This window comes from Castor canadensis, chromosome 17 (genome assembly GCF_047511655.1).
Source record: "Castor canadensis chromosome 17, mCasCan1.hap1v2, whole genome shotgun sequence".
Classification (NCBI taxonomy): domain Eukaryota; kingdom Metazoa; phylum Chordata; class Mammalia; order Rodentia; family Castoridae; genus Castor; species Castor canadensis.
Window position 1 is genome coordinate 27,848,328 of NC_133402.1, and position 18,478 is coordinate 27,866,805.

An 18,478-nucleotide genomic window follows, 5' to 3' on the forward strand; every position below is an offset into this window, starting at 1 on the left:
TGTTTCATGTAGGCCTATTCAGCTGATTTGAAGAAAAACATGTATCTCTCCAAAGAAAACCATGAATCATAGAAGTAGGAGTATCTAGCACATTGTTTCCCTCTGAAATTGAGTTAGTTTTTGAATGAAATACCTCCTGCAGCTTTGGTTTTCCATTATCAAGTGAGAATCTCTTTCTTCCAAATATGTCCTTTCAGATGAGGTGAAAAACACAGTTATGTCTCCAAGAGAACCATCTATGTTAGAAGCTGCAGTACCTAGCACATTTTCTCCCAGGGAGAAATGACTTCGTTTTTCAGAGGACTATTTCCTACAATTTAGGTATTCAAGGTTGAGAGAGGCTCCCTTTGGTCGAAATAGACCTGTCCAGCTGAGTTGAAGAAACACATGTGTCTCTCACAAGCACACCATCTGGCCTTGAAGCAGAAGTATCTAGCACATTGCTTCCACGTGAGAATTGAGTTACTATTAGCTAGAAGACAGCCGGCAACTTTGCTTTTTCCAAGTGGACTTAGGCCCTCTTTCTTCTAAATAGGCCTATTCTGCTGAGTTGAAGAAACACATGTATCTCTACAAGAAAACATTCCCCATTACAAGTAGGAACATCTAGCAGATTGCATCCCAGGGAGAATGGAGATAGTGTTTGGAAGACTATCTTCCTGCCAATCATAGTTTTCAAGATGGAGAAACTCGTTTTCTTCCAAATGGGCCTATCCAGCTAATTTGAAGAAGCACATATATCTCTCCAAAGAAAAGCATGTATGTTAGAAGCAGAAGGGTCTAGCACATGCTTTCCCTTTGAGATCTGAGTAAGTTTTTGAAAGAATACTTCCCTGCAACTTAGGTTGTTCAAGGTGGGGATGGGCTCTCTCTGTTCCAAACAGGCCTATTCAGCAGAGCAGAAGACCCACACGTATCTTTTGAAAGAAATCCATCTGTGTGCGAAGCAGGAGTATCTAGGACCTTGATTCCCTGTGAGAATTGATTTAGTTTTGGAAAGAAATATCTCCTGCAACTTAGGTTTTTCAAGGATATGTTAGGCTCTCTTTTGTCCAATTAGGCCTATTCTGCTCAGCTGATGAAGCATATGTGTCTGTCCAAAGAAAACCATCTGTGTGAGAACGTGCAGCACTCAGCACACATATTCCCTGTGAGAATTTATTTGCTTTTGGAAGGAATTGTTCCTGGAACTTAGGATTTCCAAGGGGTAGAGAGGCTATATTCCTTCCAAACAGGCCTTTTCAGCAGAGTTGAAGAAACACATGCAATGCTGAAAATGAAACCATTTGTGTCTGAAGCAGTAGCATCAGACACATTGCTTTTCTGGGGGAACTGAGTTAGTTTTTGAAAGGAATACATCCTCCAGCTTTGGCTTTTCAAGGTGGAGATCGTGTTAGTTTTTGAAAGGAATACATCCTCCAGCATTGGCTTTTCAAGGTGGAGATCGGCTCCTTTTGCTTCTAGTAGACATCTTGAGCTTACATGAACAAATACCGGTATCTCCTGAAAGAAAACTATCCAGGTTAGAAGCACGACCATCTAGCACATTGTTTCCCTGTTGGAATTGAAGAAGTGTTTTTCAAAGACTCCCTCCTGCAACTTAGGTTTCTTTAGGGTGAGATGGAATCACTTTCTTCCAAATAGGCCCTTTCAGCTCACTTGAAGAAACACATGTATCTCTACACGATAGCATCTATGTTAGAAGCTGCAGCATCTAGCACAGTGTTTTCTTTGAGAATTGAGTTAGTTTTTACAAGGCTTACTTCGGGTAATTCGGTTTTTGCAGGTGGATTTATGCTCTCTGTTTTCCAACTAGTACTGTTCAGCTGAGTTGAAAAAACACATGTATCTCTTAGAGAAAACCAACTATGTTGCAAACTTCATCATCCAGCACATTGTTCCCCTTTTAGAAATGAATGAGTTGTCATAGAAATACTTCCTGGGAGTCAGGGTGTTCCAGCTGGACAAAGCCTCAGTTTGTGACCAATAGACTTATCCAGCTAAGTTGAAGAAACCCATGTGTATCTCGATCGAAAACCATGCGTGTTAGAAGCAGGAGCATCGAGCACGTTGGTTCCTTTTGAGAACTGAGTTGGTTTTACTAAGGAAAACCTTCTCACAATCAGAGTTTTCAAGGTGGAGAAAGGCTCGTTTTGTCCCAAGTAGGCCTATCAAGCTAATTTGAACACATATATCTCTCCAAAGAAAACCATGTACGTTGGAAGAAGGAGGGTCTAGCACGTTGTTTCCCTGTGAGATCTGAGTGAGTTCTTGAAAGGAATACTTCCTGCAACTTACGCTGTTCAAGGTGGAGATGGGCTCTCTTTCTTCCTATAGGACTATTCAGAGGAGTGGAAGACACAGCCATGTCTTTGGAAAGAAATCCATCTGTGTTAGAAGCAGGAGTATCTAGGACATTGATTCCCTGTGAGAATTGTGATCGTTTTTGAAAGAAATACCTCCTGCAACTTAGGTTTTCCAAGGCTCACATAGGCTCTCTTTTTTTTCCATTTAGGCGTATTCTTCTCAGTTGATGAAGCACATGTGTCTGTCCGAAGAAAACCTTCTATGTTAGAATGTGCAACACCTAGCATGTTGATTCCCTGTGAGAATTTACTTAATTTCTGAAAGGAATTGTTCCTGGAACTTAGGGTTTCCAAGGGGTAGATCGGATATTGTCCTTCCAAATAGGCCTTTTCAGCAGAGATGAAGAAACACATGCAATTCTCAAAAGAAAACCATGTGTGACCGAAAAGATGCATCAGGCATATTGTTTTTCTGTGAGAACTGAGTTAGTTTATGAAAGGAATACATCCTCCAGCCTTGGTTTTTCACAGTGGAGTTTAGCTCTTTTTGTTTCTAGTAGACGTATTCAGGTTATTTGAACAAATACAAGTATCTCCTGAAAGAAAACCATCCACGTTAGAAGGAGGAACATCTAGCGCATTGTATCCCTGTGAGAACTGAATAGGTGTTTTAACAGACTACTTCCTGCAAGTTCGATTTTGAGGGTGAGATGAAATCACTTCCTTCCTTATAGGCCTTTTCAGCTACTTTGAAGAAACACATTTATCTCTACAGGAAACCATCTGTGTTGGAAACTGCCACATCTAAGACATTGTTTTCTTTGAGAATTGAGTTAGTTTCTAAAAGGTACACTTCGGGTAATTCGGTTTTTCAAGGTGGATTTAGGTTCTCTGTTTTCCCACTAGGGCTGTTCACCCGAGTTGAAAAAACACATTTATGTCTTAAAGAAAACCATTAATGTTGCAAACTTCAGCATCTAGCACATTGTTCGCCTTTGAGAAGTGAGTGAGTTTTCCCAGAAATACTTCCTGCCAATGAGAGTGTACAAGGTGGAGAAAGCCTCGTTTTGTCACAAATAGGCTTATCCAGCAACGTTGAAGAAACCCATGTAAATCTCCAAAGTAAATCACGTGTGTTAGAAGCATGAGCACAGAGCACATTGGTTCCTTTTGAAACTGAGCAGGTTTCACCAAGGAAAACCTTCCCACAATCAGAGATTTCAAGGTGGAGAAAGGTCATATTGTTCAAAATTGGCCTATTCAGCAAGTTGAAGGAACACATGTATATGTTGACAGAAAAGCATGTGTGTTAGAAGCAGAGCATTCAGCATAATTTTTAACAGTGAGAATTGGGTGTATTTGTCAAAGGAATATTTCGTACAACTTAGGATTATCAACGATGAGGTAGGCTTCCTTTGTTTATCGTGGGCACATTCATGTTAGTTGAAGAAACACATGTATCTCTAAAAGAAAACCATGTATGTTAGAAGCTCCAGTATGTAGCACATTGATTCCCTCTGAGAATGGAGCAACTTCTTAAAAAGAACACTTCAGTCAATTTAGGTTTTTCAAGGAGAAGATAGGCTCCCTTATGTGTCTCTTGAAAGAACACCATCGGGTTTAGATGCAGGAGCAACTACCACATGTTTCCAAGTGAGAACTGCATTAGTTTTTGAAAGGAAAATGTCCTGCCATTCAGAGTTTTCCAAAGGGAGATAGGTCCTCTTTGTTTCATGTAGGCCTATTCAGCTGATTTGAAGAAAATCATGTATCTCTCCTAAGAAAACCATGAATCATAGAAGTAGGAGGATCTAGCACATTGTTTCCCTCTGAAATTGAGTTAGTTTTTGAATGAAATACCTCCTGCACCTTTGGTTTTCCATTATCAAGTGAGAATCTCTTTCTTCCAAATATGTCCTTTCAGAGGAAGTGAAAAACACAGTTATGTCTCCAAGAGAACCATCTATGTTAGAAGCTGCAGTACCTAGCACATTTTCTCCCAGGGAGAAATGACTTCGTTTTTCAGAGGACTATTTCCTACAATTTAGGTTTTCAAGGTTGAGAGAGGCTCCCTTTGGTCCAAACAGACCTGTCCAGCTGAGTTGAAGAAACACATGTGTCTCTCCCAAGCACACCATCTGGCCTTGAAGCAGGAGTATCTAGCACATTGCTTCCATGTGAGAATTGAGTTACTATTAGCTAGAAGACAGCCGGCAACTTTGCTTTTTCCAAGTGGACTTAGGCCCTCTTTCTTCTAAATAGGCCTATTCTGCTGAGTTGAAGAAACACATGTATCTCTACAAGAAAACATTCCCCGTTACAAGTAGGAACATCTAGCAGATTGCATCCCGGGGGGAATGGAGATAGTTTTTGGAAGACTATCTTCCTGCCAATCATAGTTTTCAAGATGGAGAAACTCGTTTTCTTCCAAATGGGCCTATCCAGCTAATTTGAAGAAGCACATATATCTCTCCAAAGAAAAGCATGTATGTTAGAAGCAGAAGGGTCTAGCACATGCTTTCCCTTTGAGATCTGAGTAAGTTTTTGAAAGAATACTTCCCTGCAACTTAGGTTGTTCAAGGTGGAGATGGGCTCTCTCTGTTACAAACAGGCCTATTAAGCGGAGCAGAAGACCCACAGGTATCTTTTGAAAGAAATCCATCTGTGTGCGAAGCAGGAGTATCTAGGACCTTGATTCCCTGTGAGAATTGAGGTAGTTTTGGAAAGAAATATCTCCTGCAACTTAGGTTTTTCAAGGATATGTTAGGCTCTCTTTTGTCCAATTAGGCCTATTCTGCTCAGCTGATGAAGCATATGTGTCTGTCCAAAGAAAACCATCTGTGTGAGAACGTGCAGCACTCAGCACATATATTCCTTGTGATAATTTATTTGTTTTTGGATGGAATTGTTCCTGGAACTTAGGATTTCCAAGGGGTAGAGAGGCTATATTCCTTCCAAACAGGCCTTTTCAGCAGAGTTGAAGAAACACATGCAATGCTGAAAAGGAAACCATTTGTGTCTGAATCAGTAGCATCAGACACATTGCTTTTCTAGGGGAACTGAGTTAGTTTTTGAAAGGAATACATCCTCCAACATTGGCTTTTCAAGGTGGAGATCGTGTTAGTTTTTGAAAGGAATACATCCTCCAGCATTGGCTTTTCAAGGTGGAGATCGGCTCCTTTTGCTTCTAGTAGACATCTTGAGCTTACTTGAACAAATACCGGTATCTCCTGAAAGAAAACTATCCAGGTTAGAAGCACGACCATCTAGCACATTGTTTCCCTGTTGGAATTGAAGAAGTGTTTTTCAAAGACTCCCTCCTGCAACTTAGGCTTCTTTAGGGTGAGATGGAATCACTTTCTTCCAAATAGGCCCTTTCAGCTCACTTGAAGAAACACATGTATCTCTACACGATAGCATCTATGTTAGAAGCTGCAGCATCTAGCACAGTGTTTTCTTTGAGAATTGAGTTAGTTTTTACAAGGCTTACTTCGGGTAATTCGATTTTTGCAGGTGGATTTATGCTCTCTGTTTTCCAACTAGTACTGTTCAGCTGAGTTGAAAAAACACATGTATCTCTTAGAGAAAACCAACTATGTTGCAAACTTCATCATCCAGCACATTGTTCCCCTTTTAGAAATGAATGAGTTGTCATAGAAATACTTCCTGTGAGTCAGGGTGTTCCAGGTGGACAAAGCCTCAATTTGTGACCAATAGACTTATCCAGCTAAGTTGAAGAAACCCATGTGTATCTCGATCGAAAACCATGCGTGTTAGAAGCAGGAGCATCGAGCACGTTGGTTCCTTTTGAGAACTGAGTTGGTTTTACTAAGGAAAACCTTCTCACAATCAGAGATTTCAAGGTGGAGAAAGGCTCGTTTTGTCCCAAGTAGGCCTATCAAGCTAATTTGAACACATATATCTCTCCAAAGAAAACCATGTACGTTGGAAGGAGGAGGGTCTAGCACGTTGTTTCCCTGTGAGATCTGAGTGAGTTCTTGAAAGGAATACTTCCTGCAACTTACGTTGTTCAAGGTGGAGATGGGCTCTCTTTCTTCCAATAGGACTATTCAGAGGAGTGGAAGACACACCCATGTCTTTGGAAAGAAATCCGTCTGTGTTAGAAGCAGGAGTATCTAGGACATTGATTCCCTGTGAGAATTGAGATAGTTTTTGAAAAAAATACCTCCTGCAACTTAGGTTTTCCAAGGCTCAGATAGGCTCTCTTTTTTTTCCATTTAGGCGTATTCTTCTCAATTGATGAAGCACATGTGTCTGTCCGAAGAAAACCTTGTATGTTAGAATGTGCAACACCTAGCATGTTGATTCCCTGTGAGAATTTACTTAATTTCTGAAAGGAATTGTTCCTGGAACTTAGGGTTTCCAAGGGGTAGATCGGATATTGTCCTTCCAAATAGGCCTTTTCAGCAGAGATGAACAAACACATGCAATTCTCAAAAGAAAACCATTTGTGTCTGAAGCAGAAGCATCAGGCATATTGATTTTCTGTGAGAACTGAGTTAGTTTATGAAAGGAATACATCCTCCAGCCTTGGTTTTTCACCGTGGACTTTAGCTCTTTTTATTTCTAGTAGACATATTCAGGTTATTTGAACAAACACAAGTATCTCCTGAAAGAAAACCATCCACTTTAGGAGGAGGAACATCTAGCACATTGTATCCCTGTGAGAACTGAATAGGTGTTTTAACAGACTACTTCCTGCAAGTTCGAATTTTTGAGGGTGAGATGAAATCACTTCCTTCCTCATAGGCCTTTTCAGCTACTTTGAAGAAACACATTAATCTCTACAGGAAACCATCTGTGTTGGAAACTGCCACATCTAAAACATTGTTTTCTTTGAGAATTGAGTTAGTTTCTAAAAGGTACACTTCGGGTAATTCGGTTTTTCAAGGTGGATTTAGGTTCTCTGTTTTCCCACTAGGGCTGTTCAGCCGAGTTGAAAAAACACATTTATGTCTTAAAGAAAACCATTAATGTTGCAAACTTCAGCATCTAGCACATTGTTCGCCTTTGAGAAGTGAGTGAGTTTTCCCAGAAATACTTCCTGCCAATGAGAGTGTACAAGGTGGAGAAAGCCTCGTTTTGTCACAAATAGGCTTATCCAGCAACGTTGAAGAAACCCATGTAAATCTCGAAAGTAAATCACGTGTGTTAGAAGCATGAGCACAGAGCACATTGTTTCCTTTTGAAACTGAGCAGGTTTCACCAAGGAAAACCTTCCCACAATCAGAGATTTCAAGGTGGAGAAAGGTCATATTGTTCAAAATTGGCCTATTCAGCAAGTTGAAGGAACACATGTATATGTCGACAGACAAGCATGTGTGTTAGAAGCAGGAGCATTCAGCATAATTTTTAACAGTGAGAATTGGGTGTATTTGTCAAAGGAATAATTCGTACAACTTAGGATTATCAACGATGAGGTAGGCTTCCTTTGTTTATTGTGGGCACATTCATGTTAGTTGAAGAAACACATGTATCTCTAAAAGAAAACCATGTATGTTAGAAGCTCCAGTATGTAGCACATTGATTCCCTCTGAGAATGGAGCAACTTCTTAAAAAGAACACTTCAGTCAATTTAGGTTTTTCAAGGAGAAGATAGGCTCCCTTTCTTCCAGCTGAGTTGAAGAAACACATGTGTCTCTTGAAAGAACACCATCGGGTTTAGAAGCAGGAGCAACTACCACATGTTTCCAAGTGAGAACTGCATTAGTTTTTGAAAGGAAAATGTCCTGCCATTCAGAGTTTTGCAAAGGGAGATAGGTCCTCTTTGTTTCATGTAGGCCTATTCAGCTGATTTGAAGAAAAACATGTATCTCTCCAAAGAAAACCATGAATCATAGAAGTAGGATTATCTAGCACATTGTTTCCCTCTGAAATTGAGTTAGTTTTTGAATGAAATACCTCATGCAGCTTTGGTTTTCCATTATCAAGTGAGAATCTCTTTCTTCCAAATATGTCCTTTCAGATGAGGTGAAAAACACAGTTATGTCTCCAAGAGAACCATCTATGTTAGAAGCTGCAGTACCTAGCACATTTTCTCCCAGGGAGAAATGACTTCGTTTTTCAGAGGACTATTTCCTGCAATTTAGGTTTTCAAGGTTGAGAGAGGCTCCCTTTGGTCCAAATGGACCTGTCCAGCTGAGTTGAAGAAACACTTGTGTCTCTCACAAGCACACCATCTGGCCTTGAAGCAGGAGTATCTAGCACATTGCTTCCATGTGAGAATTGAGTTACTATTAGCTAGAAGACAGCCGGCAACTTTGCTTTTTCCAAGTGGACTTAGGCCCTCTTTCTTCTAAATAGGCCTATTCTGCTGAGTTGAAGAAACACATGTATCTCTACAAGAAAACATTCCCCATTACAAGTAGGAACATCTAGCAGATTGCATCCCAGGGAGAATGGAGATAATGTTTGGAAGAATATCTTCCTGCCAATCATAGTTTTCAAGATGGAGAAACTCGTTTTCTTCCAAATGGGCCTATCCAGCTAATTTGAAGAAGCACATATATCTCTCCAAAGAAAAGCATGTATGTTAGAAGCAGAAGGGTCTAGCACATTCTTTCCCTTTGAGATCTGAGTAAGTTTTTGAAGAATACTTCCCTGCAACTTAGGTTGTTCAAGGTGGAGATGGGCTCTCTCTGTTCCAAACAGGCCTATTCAGCAGAGCAGAAGACCCACACGTATCTTTTGAAAGAAATCCATCTGTGTGCGAAGCAGGAGTATCTAGGACCTTGATTCCCTGTGAGAATTGAGGTAGTTTTGGAAAGAAATATCTCCTGCAACTTAGGTTTTTCAAGGATATGTTAGGCTCTCTTTTGTCCAATTAGGCCTATTCTGCTCAGCTGATGAAGCATATGTGTCTGTCCAAAGAAAACCATCTGTGTGAGAACGTACAGCACTCAGCACACATATTCCCTGTGAGAATTTATTTGCTTTTGGAAGGAATTGTTCCTGGAACTTAGGATTTCCCAGGGGTAGAGAGGCTATATTCCTTCCAAACAGGCCTTTTCAGCAGAGTTGAAGAAACACATGCAATGCTGAAAAGGAAACCATTTGTGTCTGAATCAGTAGCATCAGACACATTGCTTTTCTAGGGGAACTGAGTTAGTTTTTGAAAGGAATACATCCTCCAACATTGGCTTTTCAAGGTGGAGATCGTGTTAGTTTTTGAAAGGAATACATCCTCCAGCATTGGCTTTTCAAGGTGGAGATCGGCTCCTTTTGCTTCTAGTAGACATCTTGAGCTTACTTGAACAAATACCGGTATCTCCTGAAAGAAAACTATCCAGGTTAGAAGCACGACCATCTAGCACATTGTTTCCCTGTTGGAATTGAAGAAGTGTTTTTCAAAGACTCCCTCCTGCAACTTAGGCTTCTTTAGGGTGAGATGGAATCACTTTCTTCCAAATAGGCCCTTTCAGCTCACTTGAAGAAACAAATGTATCTCTACACGATAGCATCTATGTTAGAAGCTGCAGCATCTCGCACAGTGTTTTCTTTGAGAATTGAGTTAGTTTTTACAAGGCTTACTTCGGGTAATTCGGTTTTTGCAGGTGGATTTATGCTCTCTGTTTTCCAACTAGTACTGTTCAGCTGAGTTGAAAAAACACATGTATCTCTTAGAGAAAACCAACTATGTTGCAAACTTCATCATCCAGCACATTGTTCCCCTTTTAGAAATGAATGAGTTGTCATAGAAATACTTCCTGTGAGTCAGGGTGTTCCAGGTGGACAAAGCCTCAGTTTGTGACCAATAGACTTATCCAGCTAAGTTGAAGAAACCCATGTGTATCTCGATCGAAAACCATGCGTGTTAGAAGCAGGAGCATCGAGCACGTTGGTTCCTTTTGAGAACTGAGTTGGTTTTACTAAGGAAAACCTTCTCACAATCAGAGTTTTCAAGGTGGAGAAAGGCTCGTTTTGTCCCAAGTAGGCCTATCAAGCTAATTTGAACACATATATCTCTCCAAAGAAAACCATGTACGTTGGAAGGAGGAGGGTCTAGCACGTTGTTTCCCTGTGAGATCTCAGTGAGTTCTTGAAAGGAATACTTCCTGCAACTTACGTTGTTCAATGTGGAGATGGGCTCTCTTTCTTCCAATAGGACTATTCAGAGGAGTGGAAGACACACCCATGTCTTTGGAAAGAAATCCGTCTGTGTTAGAAGCAGGAGTATCTAGGACATTGATTCCCTGTGAGAATTGAGATAGTTTTTGAAAAAAATACCTCCTGCAACTTAGGTTTTCCAAGGCTCAGATAGGCTCTCTTTTTTTTCCATTTAGGCGTATTCTTCTCAGTTGATGAAGCACATGTGTCTGTCCGAAGAAAACCTTCTATGTTAGAATGTGCAACACCTAGCATGTTGATTCCCTGTGAGAATTTACTTAATTATTGAAAGGAATTGTTCCTGGAACTTAGGGTTTCCAAGGGGTAGATCGGATATTGTCCTTCCAAATAGGCCTTTTCAGCAGAGATGAAGAAACACATGCAATTCTCAAAAGAAAACCATTTGTGTCTGAAGCAGAAGCATCAGGCATATTGATTTTCTGTGAGAACTGAGTTAGTTTATGAAAGGAATACATCCTCCAGCCTTGGGTTTTCACAGTGGAGTTTAGCTCTTTTTATTTCTAGTAGACATATTCAGGTTATTTGAACAAACACAAGTATCTCCTGAAAGAAAACCATCCACGTTAGAAGGAGGAACATCTAGCACATTGTATCCCTGTGAGAACTGAATAGGTGTTTTAACAGACTACTTCCTGCAAGTTCGATTTTTTGAGAGTGAGATGAAATCACTTCTTTCCTCATAGGCCTTTTCAGCTACTTTGAAGAAACACATTGATCTCTACAGGAAACCATCTGTGTTGGAAACTACCATATCTAAAACATTGTTTTCTTTGAGAATTGAGTTAGTTTCTAAAAGGTACACTTCGGGTAATTCGGTTTTTCAAGGTGGATTTAGGTTCTCTGTTTTCCCACTAGGGCTGTTCAGCCGAGTTGAAAAAACCCATTTATGTCTTAAAGAAAACCATTAATGTTGCAAACTTCAGCATCTAGCACATTGTTTCCCTTTTGGAAGTGAGTGGGTTTTCCCAGAAATACTTCCTGCTAATGAGAGTGTACAAGGTGGAGAAAGCCTCGTTTTGTCACAAATAGGCTTATCCACAACGTTGAAGAAACCCATGTAAATCTCGAAAGTAAATCACGTGTGTTAGAAGCATGAGCACAGAGCACATTGTTTCCTTTTGAAACTGAGCAGGTTTCACCAAGGAAAACCTTCCCACAATCAGAGATTTCAAGGTGGAGAAAGGTCATATTGTTCAAAATTGGCCTATTCAGCAAGTTGAAGGAACACATGTATATGTCGACAGACAAGCATGTGTGTTAGAAGCAGGAGCATTCAGCATAATTTTTAACAGTGAGAATTGGGTGTATTTGTCAAAGGAATAATTCGTACAACTTAGGATTATCAACGATGAGGTAGGCTTCCTTTGTTTATTGTGGGCACATTCATGTTAGTTGAAGAAACACATGTATCTCTAAAAGAAAACCATGTATGTTAGAAGCTCCAGTATGTAGCACATTGATTCCCTCTGAGAATGGAGCAACTTCTTAAAAAGAACACTTCAGTCAATTTAGGTTTTTCAAGGAGAAGATAGGCTCCCTTTCTTCCAGCTGAGTTGAAGAAACACATGTGTCTCTTGAAAGAACACCATCGGGTTTAGAAGCAGGAGCAACTACCACATGTTTCCAAGTGAGAACTGCATTAGTTTTTGAAAGGAAAATGTCCTGCCATTCAGAGTTTTGCAAAGGGAGATAGGTCCTCTTTGTTTCATGTAGGCCTATTCAGCTGATTTGAAGAAAAACATGTATCTCTCCAAAGAAAACCATGAATCATAGAAGTAGGATTATCTAGCACATTGTTTCCCTCTGAAATTGAGTTAGTTTTTGAATGAAATACCTCATGCAGCTTTGGTTTTCCATTATCAAGTGAGAATCTCTTTCTTCCAAATATGTCCTTTCAGATGAGGTGAAAAACACAGTTATGTCTCCAAGAGAACCATCTATGTTAGAAGCTGCAGTACCTAGCACATTTTCTCCCAGGGAGAAATGACTTCGTTTTTCAGAGGACTATTTCCTACAATTTAGGTTTTCAAGGTTGAGAGAGGCTCCCTTTCGTCCAAATAGACCTGTCCAGCTGAGTTGAAGAAACACATGTGTCTCTCACAAGCACACCATCTGGCCTTGAAGCAGGAGTATCTAGCAAATTGCTTCCATGTGAGAATTGAGTTACTATTAGCTAGAAGACAGCCGGCAACTTTGCTTTTTCCAAGTGGACTTAGGCCCTCTTTCTTCTAAATAGGCCTATTCTGCTGAGTTGAAGAAACATATGTATCTCTACAAGAAAACATTCCCCATTACAAGTAGGAACATCTGGCAGATTGCATCCCAGGGAGAATGGAGACAGTGTTTGGAAGAATATCTTCCTGCCAATCATAGTTTTCAAGATGGAGAAACTCGTTTTCTTCCAAATGGGCCTATCCAGCTAATTTGAAGAAGCACATATATCTCTCCAAAGAAAAGCATGTATGTTAGAAGCAGAAGGGTCTAGCACATGCTTTCCCTTTGAGATCTGAGTAAGTTTTTGAAAGAATACTTCCCTGCAACTTAGGTTGTTCAAGGTGGAGATGGGCTCTCTCTGTTCCAAACAGGCCTATTCAGCAGAGCAGAAGACCCACACGTATCTTTTGAAAGAAATCCATCTGTGTGCGAAGCAGGAGTATCTAGGACCTTGATTCCCTGTGAGAATTGAAGTAGTTTTGGAAAGAAATATCTCCTGCAACTTAGGTTTTTCAAGGATATGTTAGGCTCTCTTTTGTCCAATTAGGCCTATTCTGCTCAGCTGATGAAGCATATGTGTCTGTCCAAAGAAAACCATCTGTGTGAGAACGTGCAGCACTCAGCACACATATTCCCTGTGAGAATTTATTTGCTTTTGGAAGGAATTGTTCCTGGAACTTAGGATTTCCCAGGGGTAGAGAGGCTATATTCCTTCCAAACAGGCCTTTTCAGCAGAGTTGAAGAAACACATGCAATGCTGAAAAGGAAACCATTTGTGTCTGAATCAGTAGCATCAGACACATTGCTTTTCTAGGGGAACTGAGTTAGTTTTTGAAAGGAATACATCCTCCAACATTGGCTTTTCAAGGTGGAGATCGTGTTAGTTTTTGAAAGGAATACATCCTCCAGCATTGGCTTTTCAAGGTGGAGATCGGCTCCTTTTGCTTCTAGTAGACATCTTGAGCTTACTTGAACAAATACCGGTATCTCCTGAAAGAAAACTATCCAGGTTAGAAGCACGACCATCTAGCACATTGTTTCCCTGTTGGAATTGAAGAAGTGTTTTTCAAAGACTCCCTCCTGCAACTTAGGCTTCTTTAGGGTGAGATGGAATCACTTTCTTCCAAATAGGCCCTTTCAGCTCACTTGAAGAAACAAATGTATCTCTACACGATAGCATCTATGTTAGAAGCTGCAGCATCTCGCACAGTGTTTTCTTTGAGAATTGAGTTAGTTTTTACAAGGCTTACTTCGGGTAATTCGGTTTTTGCAGGTGGATTTATGCTCTCTGTTTTCCAACTAGTACTGTTCAGCTGAGTTGAAAAAACACATGTATCTCTTAGAGAAAACCAACTATGTTGCAAACTTCATCATCCAGCACATTGTTCCCCTTTTAGAAATGAATGAGTTGTCATAGAAATACTTCCTGTGAGTCAGGGTGTTCCAGGTGGACAAAGCCTCAGTTTGTGACCAATAGACTTATCCAGCTAAGTTGAAGAAACCCATGTGTATCTCGATCGAAAACCATGCGTGTTAGAAGCAGGAGCATCGAGCACGTTGGTTCCTTTTGAGAACTGAGTTGGTTTTACTAAGGAAAACCTTCTCACAATCAGAGTTTTCAAGGTGGAGAAAGGCTCGTTTTGTCCCAAGTAGGCCTATCAAGCTAATTTGAACACATATATCTCTCCAAAGAAAACCATGTACGTTGGAAGGAGGAGGGTCTAGCACGTTGTTTCCCTGTGAGATCTCAGTGAGTTCTTGAAAGGAATACTTCCTGCAACTTACGTTGTTCAATGTGGAGATGGGCTCTCTTTCTTCCAATAGGACTATTCAGAGGAGTGGAAGACACACCCATGTCTTTGGAAAGAAATCCGTCTGTGTTAGAAGCAGGAGTATCTAGGACATTGATTCCCTGTGAGAATTGAGATAGTTTTTGAAAAAAATACCTCCTGCAACTTAGGTTTTCCAAGGCTCAGATAGGCTCTCTTTTTTTTCCATTTAGGCGTATTCTTCTCAGTTGATGAAGCACATGTGTCTGTCCGAAGAAAACCTTCTATGTTAGAATGTGCAACACCTAGCATGTTGATTCCCTGTGAGAATTTACTTAATTATTGAAAGGAATTGTTCCTGGAACTTAGGGTTTCCAAGGGGTAGATCGGATATTGTCCTTCCAAATAGGCCTTTTCAGCAGAGATGAAGAAACACATGCAATTCTCAAAAGAAAACCATTTGTGTCTGAAGCAGAAGCATCAGGCATATTGATTTTCTGTGAGAACTGAGTTAGTTTATGAAAGGAATACATCCTCCAGCCTTGGGTTTTCACAGTGGAGTTTAGCTCTTTTTATTTCTAGTAGACATATTCAGGTTATTTGAACAAACACAAGTATCTCCTGAAAGAAAACCATCCACGTTAGAAGGAGGAACATCTAGCACATTGTATCCCTGTGAGAACTGAATAGGTGTTTTAACAGACTACTTCCTGCAAGTTCGATTTTTTGAGAGTGAGATGAAATCACTTCTTTCCTCATAGGCCTTTTCAGCTACTTTGAAGAAACACATTGATCTCTACAGGAAACCATCTGTGTTGGAAACTACCATATCTAAAACATTGTTTTCTTTGAGAATTGAGTTAGTTTCTAAAAGGTACACTTCGGGTAATTCGGTTTTTCAAGGTGGATTTAGGTTCTCTGTTTTCCCACTAGGGCTGTTCAGCCGAGTTGAAAAAACCCATTTATGTCTTAAAGAAAACCATTAATGTTGCAAACTTCAGCATCTAGCACATTGTTTCCCTTTTGGAAGTGAGTGGGTTTTCCCAGAAATACTTCCTGCTAATGAGAGTGTACAAGGTGGAGAAAGCCTCGTTTTGTCACAAATAGGCTTATCCACAACGTTGAAGAAACCCATGTAAATCTCGAAAGTAAATCACGTGTGTTAGAAGCATGAGCACAGAGCACATTGTTTCCTTTTGAAACTGAGCAGGTTTCACCAAGGAAAACCTTCCCACAATCAGAGATTTCAAGGTGGAGAAAGGTCATATTGTTCAAAATTGGCCTATTCAGCAAGTTGAAGGAACACATGTATATGTCGACAGACAAGCATGTGTGTTAGAAGCAGGAGCATTCAGCATAATTTTTAACAGTGAGAATTGGGTGTATTTGTCAAAGGAATAATTCGTACAACTTAGGATTATCAACGATGAGGTAGGCTTCCTTTGTTTATTGTGGGCACATTCATGTTAGTTGAAGAAACACATGTATCTCTAAAAGAAAACCATGTATGTTAGAAGCTCCAGTATGTAGCACATTGATTCCCTCTGAGAATGGAGCAACTTCTTAAAAAGAACACTTCAGTCAATTTAGGTTTTTCAAGGAGAAGATAGGCTCCCTTTCTTCCAGCTGAGTTGAAGAAACACATGTGTCTCTTGAAAGAACACCATCGGGTTTAGAAGCAGGAGCAACTACCACATGTTTCCAAGTGAGAACTGCATTAGTTTTTGAAAGGAAAATGTCCTGCCATTCAGAGTTTTGCAAAGGGAGATAGGTCCTCTTTGTTTCATGTAGGCCTATTCAGCTGATTTGAAGAAAAACATGTATCTCTCCAAAGAAAACCATGAATCATAGAAGTAGGATTATCTAGCACATTGTTTCCCTCTGAAATTGAGTTAGTTTTTGAATGAAATACCTCATGCAGCTTTGGTTTTCCATTATCAAGTGAGAATCTCTTTCTTCCAAATATGTCCTTTCAGATGAGGTGAAAAACACAGTTATGTCTCCAAGAGAACCATCTATGTTAGAAGCTGCAGTACCTAGCACATTTTCTCCCAGGGAGAAATGACTTCGTTTTTCAGAGGACTATTTCCTACAATTTAGGTTTTCAAGGTTGAGAGAGGCTCCCTTTCGTCCAAATAGACCTGTCCAGCTGAGTTGAAGAAACACATGTGTCTCTCACAAGCACACCATCTGGCCTTGAAGCAGGAGTATCTAGCAAATTGCTTCCATGTGAGAATTGAGTTACTATTAGCTAGAAGACAGCCGGCAACTTTGCTTTTTCCAAGTGGACTTAGGCCCTCTTTCTTCTAAATAGGCCTATTCTGCTGAGTTGAAGAAACATATGTATCTCTACAAGAAAACATTCCCCATTACAAGTAGGAACATCTGGCAGATTGCATCCCAGGGAGAATGGAGACAGTGTTTGGAAGAATATCTTCCTGCCAATCATAGTTTTCAAGATGGAGAAACTCGTTTTCTTCCAAATGGGCCTATCCAGCTAATTTGAAGAAGCACATATATCTCTCCAAAGAAAAGCATGTATGTTAGAAGCAGAAGGGTCTAGCACATGCTTTCCCTTTGAGATCTGAGTAAGTTTTTGAAAGAATACTTCCCTGCAACTTAGGTTGTTCAAGGTGGAGATGGGCTCTCTCTGTTCCAAACAGGCCTATTCAGCAGAGCAGAAGACCCACACGTATCTTTTGAAAGAAATCCATCTGTGTGCGAAGCAGGAGTATCTAGGACCTTGATTCCCTGTGAGAATTGAAGTAGTTTTGGAAAGAAATATCTCCTGCAACTTAGGTTTTTCAAGGATATGTTAGGCTCTCTTTTGTCCAATTAGGCCTATTCTGCTCAGCTGATGAAGCATATGTGTCTGTCCAAAGAAAACCATCTGTGTGAGAACGTGCAGCACTCAGCACACATATTCCCTGTGAGAATTTATTTGCTTTTGGAAGGAATTGTTCCTGGAACTTAGGATTTCCCAGGGGTAGAGAGGCTATATTCCTTCCAAACAGGCCTTTTCAGCAGAGTTGAAGAAACACATGCAATGCTGAAAAGGAAACCATTTGTGTCTGAATCAGTAGCATCAGACACATTGCTTTTCTAGGGGAACTGAGTTAGTTTTTGAAAGGAATACATCCTCCAACATTGGCTTTTCAAGGTGGAGATCGTGTTAGTTTTTGAAAGGAATACATCCTCCAGCATTGGCTTTTCAAGGTGGAGATCGGCTCCTTTTGCTTCTAGTAGACATCTTGAGCTTACTTGAACAAATACCGGTATCTCCTGAAAGAAAACTATCCAGGTTAGAAGCACGACCATCTAGCACATTGTTTCCCTGTTGGAATTGAAGAAGTGTTTTTCAAAGACTCCCTCCTGCAACTTAGGCTTCTTTAGGGTGAGATGGAATCACTTTCTTCCAAATAGGCCCTTTCAGCTCACTTGAAGAAACACATGTATCTCTACACGATAGCATCTATGTTAGAAGCTGCAGCATCTCGCACAGTGTTTTCTTTGAGAATTGAGTTAGTTTTTACAAGGCTTACTTCGGGTAATTCGGTTTTTGCAGGTGGATTTATGCTCTCTGTTTTCCAACTAGTACTGTTCAGCTGAGTTGAAAAAACACATGTATCTCTTAGAGAAAACCAACTATGTTGCAAACTTCATCATCCAGCACATTGTTCCCCTTTTAGAAATGAATGAGTTGTCATAGAAATACTTCCTGTGAGTCAGGGTGTTCCAGGTGGACAAAGCCTCAGTTTGTGACCAATAGACTTATCCAGCTAAGTTGAAGAAACCCATGTGTATCTCGATCGAAAACCATGCGTGTTAGAAGCAGGAGCATCGAGCACGTTGGTTCCTTTTGAGAACTGAGTTGGTTTTACTAAGGAAAACCTTCTCACAATCAGAGTTTTCAAGGTGGAGAAAGGCTCGTTTTGTCCCAAGTAGGCCTATCAAGCTAATTTGAACACATATATCTCTCCAAAGAAAACCATGTACGTTGGAAGGAGGAGGGTCTAGCACGTTGTTTTCCTGTGAGATCTG